The 10,716-nt window shown below is 40.6% G+C and overlaps 1 pseudogene; it reads right to left on the bottom strand.

Moving 5' to 3' along the window:
• Positions 1–5,374: 5,374 nt before the first annotated feature.
• On the bottom strand, positions 5,375–9,530 carry LOC715904 (heterogeneous nuclear ribonucleoprotein A1-like; annotated as a pseudogene).
• Positions 9,531–10,716: the final 1,186 nt, after the last annotated feature.

Here is a 10,716-nt window from a genome sequence, read left to right as displayed (position 1 = left end):
ATAATCAGATTTTAAGACTTATTAATTATGAGAATGCGGCATTGGTGTAAATACAGACACATAGATCAGTGGAGCTGAGTACAAAGTTCAGAAATAGACCTACATATATGATAAATTACTTTTTAACACAAATGCCAAGGTAATTCAATAGGTAAGTGATAGTCTTTTTGTAAAACGGTGCTGGAGTATTTATATATTCATATGGAAAAAATGAATTTCAATTCTTACCTTATGCCATACACAAAAACTAATTTAAAATGAATTGTATACCTAAACATACAAGCCAAATCTGTAAAACTTCTGGAAGAAAACAAGAGAAAAAGTATTCATGACTTTGACATAGTCAAAAATATTGTATACAGGACACAAAACAATAAGAAGACAAACAATCCAATATGGGTAAATGGTTTGAAGAATACACATCAAAAAAGAAGATATACAAATGGACAATAAATACATAAAAAGATTTTCAACGACATGGGCAAAAGCAAACTACAATCACAAAGAGATACCATGACACATCCACTTGCGTGACTACAATTAAGACCAAGGCCTGATGGAGTGGCTCACTCCTGTAACTTCAGTGCTTTCAGAGGCCAAGGTGGGAGGATCACTTGAGGCCAGGAGTTCAAGACTGCAGCGAGTTATGAATGCACCACTGCACTTCAGCCTGGGTAACAGAATAAGACCCTGCCTCTATAAAAAAGAAGAAGACTGATAGTTGCAAGTGTCGGCAAAATTATGGAGCAAATGGACCTCTCATATATTTCTGGTGGACATGTAAAATAAAACCATCACTTAAGGGAACAATTAAATTGCTTCTTAGAAAGTTAAACATACGTTTACCCTATGACCCAGCCATTCTTCTCCAAGGTATTTTGTCTAAGAAACACAAAAATATGTTTGCCAAAAGACTTTCGCAATATTATAGCAGCTTCATTTGTAATAGTTCCAAACAAGAAGTCACCCAAATGTCTATCAACAGGTGGATGAATAAACAAACTGCAAAATACAGGCTGAAAATCTGAAATCCAAAATGTTCCAACATCTGAAACCCTTTGAGCACCAGTATGACACCACAAGTGGAAAATGACACATCTGACCTCATGTCTGTGCTGCTTAGTTGTACTGAACACATTGTTTTTCGCTCTATGAATGGTATATTATATTTCTACTGTTAAATACTTATGTGGGAATAAGTGTAAAAAAATAACTGCTTATTGATAGCATATAAATTCAGAGCCAGGTAGCATATAAATTAATAAATGATAATGATGCCAAACACCACCAACTGTCCACATAAGTGGCTGAGATAGTGATACCTTTGCTTTCTGATGATTCAACATACGTGAACTTTGTTTCATGCACAAAATTATTTAAAATATTTTACAAAATTACCTTCAGGCTATGTGTGTAAGATGCATATGAAACATAAATGAATTCCATGTGTAGACATGGGTCCCATCTCCAAGATATCACATGTGTTTGCAAATATTCCAGAATCTGAAATCTGAAACACTTATGGAACCAAGCATTTCAGCTAAGGGATACTCAACCTATATTTATGCAATGGAATACTACTCAGCAAAAAAATAAAAATAAAAAACTATTGACATACACAGCATAGATGACCTCACAAATATTCTGAACATAAGAAGATAGACACAAAAAGTATATACTGTGTCATTTCGTTTCTACCAAGTTCCAGAACTGGCAAAACTAACTCCTTATGCTAAATAACAGATGTATGTTTGTCTGAAAAGGGGAACAACCTGTTGGCTGGAAAGGATCTGAGGAAACTTTCCGGAATTATTATAATGTCCTATGTCTTAATCAGAGTGATGGTTACATTGGTGTGTGCATTTTTCAAAACTTGTACACTTACAATACTACACTTTATTGTATGTCAGTTATACCTACAACACTAACACATAAATGTTTAGAAGTTTCACATGGTGTTAGGAGAGGGATGTCAGTGGCACACCAGCAGGTGAAGGGAAATGCATGGAGACAGCAGTCTTTATCTCTCTTTATGTTCCATGTCCTCTGGCAGGAAAGGAGAATCCTGTGTCAGGCAATCAAATCCGGGGTCTGCCCTCATGGACACACTTGGTAGCGAAGGGTGCAAATAATTAAATACAATGAAAAATATACTCTGATAGGACTTATGTAAGTGTTAGGGGAACACAAGAGGGGCGACCAACTCTGCCAATAGGAGGACTTCCACGGGAAGGTGCCAACCAGAGCTGTGGAGGGAAAATCAGATATGCTAGAGGAAGGAATCCTAAGTGGTGGTAATGAAGAAAAGATAGGCAGAGGCAAAGGAGCAGAGATGAGCAGAGCTAGGTTCGGGAATAAGTTCAGAATGGATGAAGGATGCAGCACCATGGAAGGAAAATGTGGATGAGGGTGTGTGACGTCAGGCCCCATACATCAGGGAATTCCGATGTTTCCTCTGGAGGTGATTGGAAGGCATTAACCTGAGAAGACCGTGGCCAGATTTTGATCTCAGAAAGCTCACTGTGGGAACCATGGGGCATAGAATAGAGGAGAAACAGGAAGAGATGCTAGAGATCATAGGAGTCTAAGACACAGAGGAGGTGTCACTCTAGCTGGGCTCAAAGAATGGGGAGGATTCTGGAGGCATTGTGTGTATAAAATATATATACATGGGCCAGTCACAGCATGATGTCTTGAAAGGGTGAATGCAGTCAGTCACTTATTCACTCACTCACTCATTCATTCTATGTATATTGTTGAATTCTGACAAGGTGCCAGGTCAGTGCTTAGTGGTGAGAATCTGACTGGTACTCTGGTAGACCTGGTCCAGGCCTGCACAGAGAGGTAGGTTAGTGAGCAAGTGTTAAGTGTTAGTCTCTCTCTCATGTGAATACACACACTTGCTTTCAAAAACTGATCTGCTGCACTGACAACTGCAGCCTCTGTGTTGTCCTGACCTGCTGGTTGGTCTCAGGGAGAGTTGGGAGTTTATAGCAGATTAATAGCAAAATGCTACAGAGATTTGCATACGGAAGAGAGAACCACAATCTTCATTCAATTTTTAAATACGAATAAGGCTTTTTCTTTTTCTATTCTTGCTATAACCTGGGCAAGAATCTTCTTAGAAATTGTATATCTCTGAGGCTAATAGCAGGATGTATTTTTCTGGATTTTTTCCATTTATTTCCCAACAGAAAGAAATATGTGTTTCTAAATGTAAAGAAGATCTTCTGATCAGTTATGTATCCTCTGGAAATAAAAATGAACTAGATTATTCTAAGTTGAATGCCATAGTATTTACCACAGTAGAAGAAAAAAATGGTATATAATTTCTCTTTGAGAACCAGTCAGAAAACTCAAAGGGATTTTCATATACTCATACCAATTCTTGGGGCTATATTCCCTCAAATTTGGGTGGTTTTGATCTCAGCCTGATTTTTGTTATAATTATGTTCAACCTCCTGTTCAATGAGTTATAAATGAATTAAATGGTTTATTACTCTTCAAATAAGTGAGCTAAATGAAGTTTTATTTGGAAGGAATGTATGATACGTTTTGAAATAACAGGTGGTTCACCAGAGGGTCAGAGATGGTCAGAGGGTCAGGGGATGTGGGTTTATGGGCCCAGAAGCCCAACCTTGCACCACTGTTAAGGGTAGAATTCAGCAACCACTGCCAGTCACCAGGTCAGGCTCAGGTTGTAGAGGAACCAGCAAGAGACTCTCAGCCTTCATTCATCCAACAAACCCATTCTGAGAGGTCCAGGTAGCCTTTAGTCCAAACGGGGAACAAAAAAGTACCCTGCAGGAAAGAACCTGGAGAAACTCCAATGGGCAGGAAGCCATGAGAGAAATGATGATGGAGGACAGAGGAGAAGAGCACCTCCCCCAGCCCCAGGGAGGAGGGAGAGGTGTGATGAAAGGAAGAAGGAAAAGGTGATACATAAAGAAAACTCGAAGGGCAGCTAGAAGTAAGCCAGGTGAACAGGGTTTATGACATGCCAGAGAGAAGCAGCAGCATGTGCAAAAATATGGCTGTGAAGTGTGACCAGACATGTTGCAAACTGCAGGTCACTTCATTTGGCTGGAGTAGAAAGGGCATGAAAAATATGGGGAGGAAAGGGGCCTGACTGTATTGTGGACACCTGTTAAATACTATGTTTAACCGTTACTAGGATCCAACCTACAACCAATTCTAGAGTCTTTCTGGGGGAGCCTAAGCAAGTTACTTCAACTCCCTGAGCCTTGGTTTTCTCATCTGTAAAATGGGGATAATAGCAGCACTTCCATATAGAGCTGTAAATGAAATAGTAATCAACACAATGTACATCGTTTTGCCTTCATGGACTTCACATTCTGGTAAGTAACACATGTAATATGCTTGGCCCAAAAAAAGTATAGTGTAAGTACTTAAAATATTCTAACTGACCCGTCTTTTACTTTTGGACACTAACCTCATTATTATTACTCTTTGGTTTATCTCAAGAGAGAATGTTCTTCCTACCAATCTGCATTCCCTAGAGATCTCACCCCCACAAACTCCATGTAAAAGCCAATCAGATGATTCTCGCTTTCCTAATTTTCACACTTCATGCCCCAATGTGAAATATTGCCTTATGTGACTATTTCAGTGATAAATAGAAAACACATTTATTTATCTTTTTTATTACTTTGTTCAAGAGGATAAATCATTACACGTGACAATAGATGATACACATACTTCATTCCCATCTATAATTTTATTTGGTACCATTAATCAATTTAGATCTATTCCTTAGGATGTGCCAACAATCATCTTTATAACCAATAATTCCATGATTTCCCTTTTAATGGCAAACTTCAGGTCACAACAGTAACCATCAGTTCAACTACACCAAGGTTTCTGAAGACAATGGCTTTTCTACCCAGAAGATTGTAAATAAATTCCAAATAGAATCTGGCATCATCCTGAAGGAATCTAACTTCATGCTGTTGGGGAAGTTTACCGGGATGGCTTCAGAGTAGACTAACTTTACAGAGAACATTTTTTTAAAAGACACATTTATTCAGCGTCATGTCAGACTATTACATTTAGCAATCAATAGCTTGGGTACAAAAACAAAAAATCTACATTAAAACCCTTTGTTGGAATGCTTTATACTTTTCGCAGAACAGAAACTAAAATCACTGGTTATCTGATTAGTCACAAATGCAGTCCTTGAGATTTTTGCCCATACACATGAGTATTTGTCTAAAACATGTCTTATTTGTAGCAACTAGGCCCTGCCACCACGGTGCTTGGCTGAGCTCACAAATCTGTTGTAACCTATAGCTTCCCTGTCGCTTCTCTGACTCTCCTCTCCTGCTAAGCTGTTTCCTGGCAGTAATGAAAATATTCAGACACTGCCACAGCTACTGCTGCTATTGGAACTGGCATAGTCACCTTGGTTTTGTAGTTTGGCAAAGTATTGGCATCTACCACCATAGGGGCCAGACCTTCTTCCTCCAAAGTTTCCTCTCTTTATGGCTCTAAAATTTGAAGACTGATCGTTGTAATTGCCAAAATCATTGTAGCTTCCGCCACCTCCAAAATTGCTTCCATCATTACCAAATCTATTACAGCCATCCCCACTGCCACCATATCCACCACCACCATGGCTACCACCAAAGCCACCACAACCACTGAAGTTCCCTCCATGATCAAAGTTGTCATTCCTGCCAAAACCACCTCCACGACCACCACCAAAGTTTACATATACACTTTGACCTCTTTGGCTGGACAAAGCACTAACCATTTCTTGCTTTGACAGGGCTTTTCTTACTTCAAAGTTGCAGCCATTCACACAAGATGGTATTTCTGAATGACAATCTTATCCAGAGTCATGGTCATCAGAGGTTACAAAGGCAAAACCCCTTTTTTTGCCTCTGCTTCTGTCAATCATGATTTTAATCACTTCAATTTTCTCATACTGTTCAAAATAATCTCTTAGGTGATGTTCTTCAGTGTCGTCTTTAAAGCCACCAGCAAGTGTCTTTTTTACAGTTAAGAGGGCACCTGGTCTTTGAGAACCTTCCCTTGAGACAGCTCTCTTTGGCTCTGTGTTTCTTCCACCCACCTTTTGTGGCCTTGCATTCATGGCTGTATCCACTCCTCCTCCACAGTGGCATATATGACTAACCCAAAGTCCCTAAAGCACTTGGTGTTTGGATCCCTCATTACCACACAGTCCGTGAGCATTCCCCATTGCTGAGAATGGCTCCTCATATGTTCATCAGTTGTTTCAAAGCTCAACTCTTTGATGGAAAGCTTCTGCAGCTGTCAGCCTCTTTAGGAGACAATGACAGTGGGAAGAGGGACTTTAACAATATTTCCTCAGTGGCATCCACAGGCAGAAAGCTGTTTCCCTTTTAAATGGTAAATGGTAGACATCCCATGGGGAGAGACATTAACTACATACAGAGTAAAACCATTTGTACAAGGAAACTGACCCCTATAAATTAACAAGGAAACTAAATGAACTAGAAAGAACTTCCTATGTTTCCCCTGAGTTTCAAAAAGGAGTCTGTCCATCTGATACTAACCAGTAATAAATAAAATATTAGCAAATGGAGTCCAGCACTTAGTTTAAATAATGAAAACTGATGTTAATGGCAGAATGGTTCCATATTAGGAAATGCATTAATATAATTAATCACATCAATATATGGAGAGATAAAAGGAAATGACAGTTTTGATCATGGCAGAGTAGCTTCCATTGAGTGACTGAGATACAAGCTCTGACTGCAGTGAGCCCAAGGGTGAATTAGATGAGGAAATGAGACAGCAGTTATAGAAGAATCTTTCCAGGCTTGTAGGAAATAGCATAGGAAAGAGAGAGATGGGGTAGGAGCTTAAGACAGGGCACGGGGACAAAGGATAAGTTAGGGTATATGCCTTTTGAAGGTTTAAATATTAGAACACATTTATAGCCTGAAAGATAGGTGTCAATGTTGGGGGAATGTGTCAATATTAAAAAGGGGGAAGAGAGGGGAGGGGAAAGGAGGAGAGAGGAGGGGAGGGAAGGAAAGGGAAGGGAAGGGGGTGAACTTTCCAACTCTCAGGGAGTCTGATAAGAGGTTAAGAGCACAGACTCCAGAGCCAGACTGATGGGTTTGCATCCTATCTCCATCATTTACTAGCTGTGTGACCTTGGGCAAAATACTTAACTTCTCTGTGCCTCATATCCTCCTCTGTAAGGTAAAAATACTAATGATGCCTTCCTCATAGAGTTGTTACAGTATTAAATGAATTAATATTTTATAAAGTGCTTAGAACAGTGTCTGGCCATATCTGTCAAATAAAACAAATAAAATATCTGTCTTCTACTAAGTAACTCTTTGTACTACTTGTTATTAGTACCACCGGGTATAGAAAATGTATTATTATATCAATTGTAGAATAGAAATTATTTCTGACTGGGCACAAAGAAAAGGATGGCAACAGGAATTGAAAAGAGGCCAATCAGATCATTAGAGGAAGAGCTGAGATCAAGTGTTGCCCATGCCACCTACACTCGTCATGGAAGAGAGGCTGGGTTCCCCAGAGTGCTGAAGGCCATGAGTCAGTCAGAAATCCCCAGATCCCACTCTGCCCCAGGATCATGTTGGCCATTGTAACAAGACAGGGAAGGAGCATGAAGGAAGAAGGAGGCAGAGCAGAATAAAGTGGCATCCGGAGTGAAGAGAGAGCCCAGGAGAAGAGCCAGGTGGTTAAAGAAGGACCTCCATGTTTGCTCCTTCATGCTTCCATATTATTTGAATCTTTGATAATGAAAATGTGTCAATGTAATATTTAGTCAGCTAAAAGAATTAATAAAGTACAAGATGTAACTATCCAGGGAAAGCGAGAAAGGGCACACAGGAAGATCTCCCTGTATTGTTTGGTACAACTGCATGTGAATCTATAAGTGCCTCAATAGAAATTTCAATTTAAAAAAACGATAAGGAAGAGTGTGCTTGGGGGAAAAAAAATCCCCACACTGTCCTCCTCACTGTGATCCCAGCCACCACATCGGAGGGACAGATGAGTATATATTTTATATGTAGAAATTAAAATTATGACAAAAGGCACATTTCTGTCTGTGCGTAATACATCATGGACCAGGCAAAGAGACCAAAGCAAAGGATATTCTGACAGGCCCTTGACAGGGAAAGGCGGGCAATCAGCCCCTCAAGGGCCTGTGAGAATATCTTTTGCTTTGGCCTCTTTGCCTGATTCATGTTTTTGTTTGTTTGTTTCTTTCTTTTGTTTTGTTTTTTAGCTCAAAATATTGGTGTTGTCAGTGTGCTAAGAACTGAGCAGGCTGCAAAGGTGGACAAAAAAGAGCCCAGTTCACAGTATCAACAGATGAACACATTTGTCATGTGTTCATGACAGCGCAACCTAGTCACAAAGAACAGAGGTTTTATTAAAAGGCAACCTTTAGATTCAAATCTCTGTACTGCCACTTACTACCTGTGTGGCTTTGGCAATCTTCTAAACCTCTCTGGGCCTCTGTTTCCTAATCTGTAATAATTAGACTATTACTGTATCACCTTACTTGGAAGAAGAAATATCAGGAGACTTCATGATAAGCATGGCGATTAACATGTATGTCGATACTGACTACTTTCAAAACTTTTTGAAGGCAATAGTTAAGGAACAAAGGATGTATTACATGCAAGCCCAAAGAAAACAGAGTAAGCAAAAGGGGAGAGTGGCATCAACAATATTTTTAGAATACAGAAAATTGCTGAAGGAAAGTAGCAGACCAGACTGAACAGAGGAAGTTGAAACCTAAAAGTGTCTACTTAGCCTTTCTTCCAAGTATAAAATCCAAGTATAAAAGAATTAAAAGGTATTTTGGTAACCAAGTTTCTCCCTTTAAAATGGGACCTAAGACTCAAAGAACAGCCACTTGCTCAGGGAGACGTGGTAGCAAGAAGCAGAGCTGGAACTAGACCAGATTAGATCATGACGCGTCAGAGAGAAGCAGCAGTATGTGCAGAAATGTGGGAGCAAAGTGTAACCAGTCATATTGCAAACTGCAAGTCACTTCATTTGGCTGGAGTAGCAAGGGCATGAAAAGTACGAAGAGCAAAGGGGCCTGACTGTACTGTGGACACCTGTTAAACACTGTGTTTAACCATTACTAGAACCCAACCAACAACCAAGTCTGGAGTCTTTCTGGGGGAGCCTGAGCAAGTTACTTCAACTCCCTGAGCTTTCTTCCTGGTCTGGCTGCTGATGACCTAAATCAAATCCTAATGCTTTAACTTTAGGCATTTCTTCTTCCTTGATTTGGTATCTAAGCAGGAAAGTCCAGTGCACTGACCAAAGTCAGGATCTTCTGTTTTTCCCAGTCTGGGGCTGTAGAAGTCTGCAAGAAGTTTACTGAGTTGGGAAGAAATGAAGAGGGAAGAAAGGAACCAGCAGGAGCCCTTCAGCATCTCCACAGCCAAACAACCTTGGCAGACTGATTTTTCCAGAAAGTGTCTGCAAGGGCAGAGATGCACTACAGAAGACAGCGACATGAAGGAGGCCACTTTTTATATCTTGAAACTAGTGGAGGTTCAGAATGAATTTGCTGCTTCTCTGGCCCCAGGTGACAGCGCTGTTGGAAGCCTGAATGGAGTTCAGCAAATTAATCTTGCATATTTTATGGGTCCTGAATGCTGCATTCCTGATGTTGATTACCGACTCCACCAGTGCAGGGGGGATTTGTTTTATGGTGATTTCAATTACAGATAACGGTTACACCCAGAATCACACAGCAGCTGCTTGTAAACCAGAACTTGATATGAACGCAGGCTGTTGAAGGCCAAAGGCTGCCCAGAACATGCTTTTAATTTAAAGCTGATGAGAAATAGCTGTTTCTAGAGAAAGAAGTTCTGTTCTTTTCATGTTTTGTGTGCTTTGAATTCAGCATAACACAGAAATGAAATATGACAGCATTCATGCTTAATGCGCCTTTCTGGTTTTCTATTGGAGATAACCGGGATTTTAATATTGTTATCTGGTGGTCAGAGAGAAATGACCTGGCAATCCTGACACCCCCAGCGTGGATTCTCTGCGTTGTAGAATAGGTTCTCGACTTGCTGCAAGGGACTCGGGAGGATGCCTATGCGTGACACCCGGAAACACCAGGGGGCGCTGCAGGGTGGCAAAGGGCCGTGAGGCATGCAGGCTGTCTAGGCAATGAAGGCCTTTTTCCTTGTCATGCTTGGCGACTGAAAGACAGCCGTCCTCTGCTTAAGCCACCAATGTGTGCATAGCCAAGAGCAGCAGGCTGAGCATCTCCATTTGAGAGACCAAGTCTCAGGCAAGTGGTAGCCCCATCGCGGAGGCCTAGAACATCACAACTGCAAAGGAGCAGGCACTTAGTATAACCTGGCATTTCACTGAGGGAAAACTGAGGTTGTGGGGGCAGGTCAAGGTAATAGGAAATTGGAATCTCACCTTGCACTAAAATCAGACTTCAGTGCTAAGTTCAGAAACCCATTATTTTCATTTTCTTACTGATTCGTCATATACCAGTGTCTGAAAAGGCAAAATGTTTGAACCTTCTATCTCTTACATTTTCCATCAAATCCCATCTTGAAGAATGCCACCCTGTTGGGTTCTCTTTTCTGTTTTAAAAACCTGGTCGTCAGCCCTGTAGCTATCCCGCCCCAGAAACAATGGTTTACAGTAAAGGAGAGTGACAGAAGAGACTCAGCC

This window comes from Macaca mulatta, chromosome 6 (genome assembly GCF_049350105.2).
Source record: "Macaca mulatta isolate MMU2019108-1 chromosome 6, T2T-MMU8v2.0, whole genome shotgun sequence".
Lineage (NCBI taxonomy): Eukaryota > Metazoa > Chordata > Mammalia > Primates > Cercopithecidae > Macaca > Macaca mulatta.
Note: the sequence above shows the minus strand (reverse complement) of the source record. Positions and strands in the feature narration are given on the sequence as shown.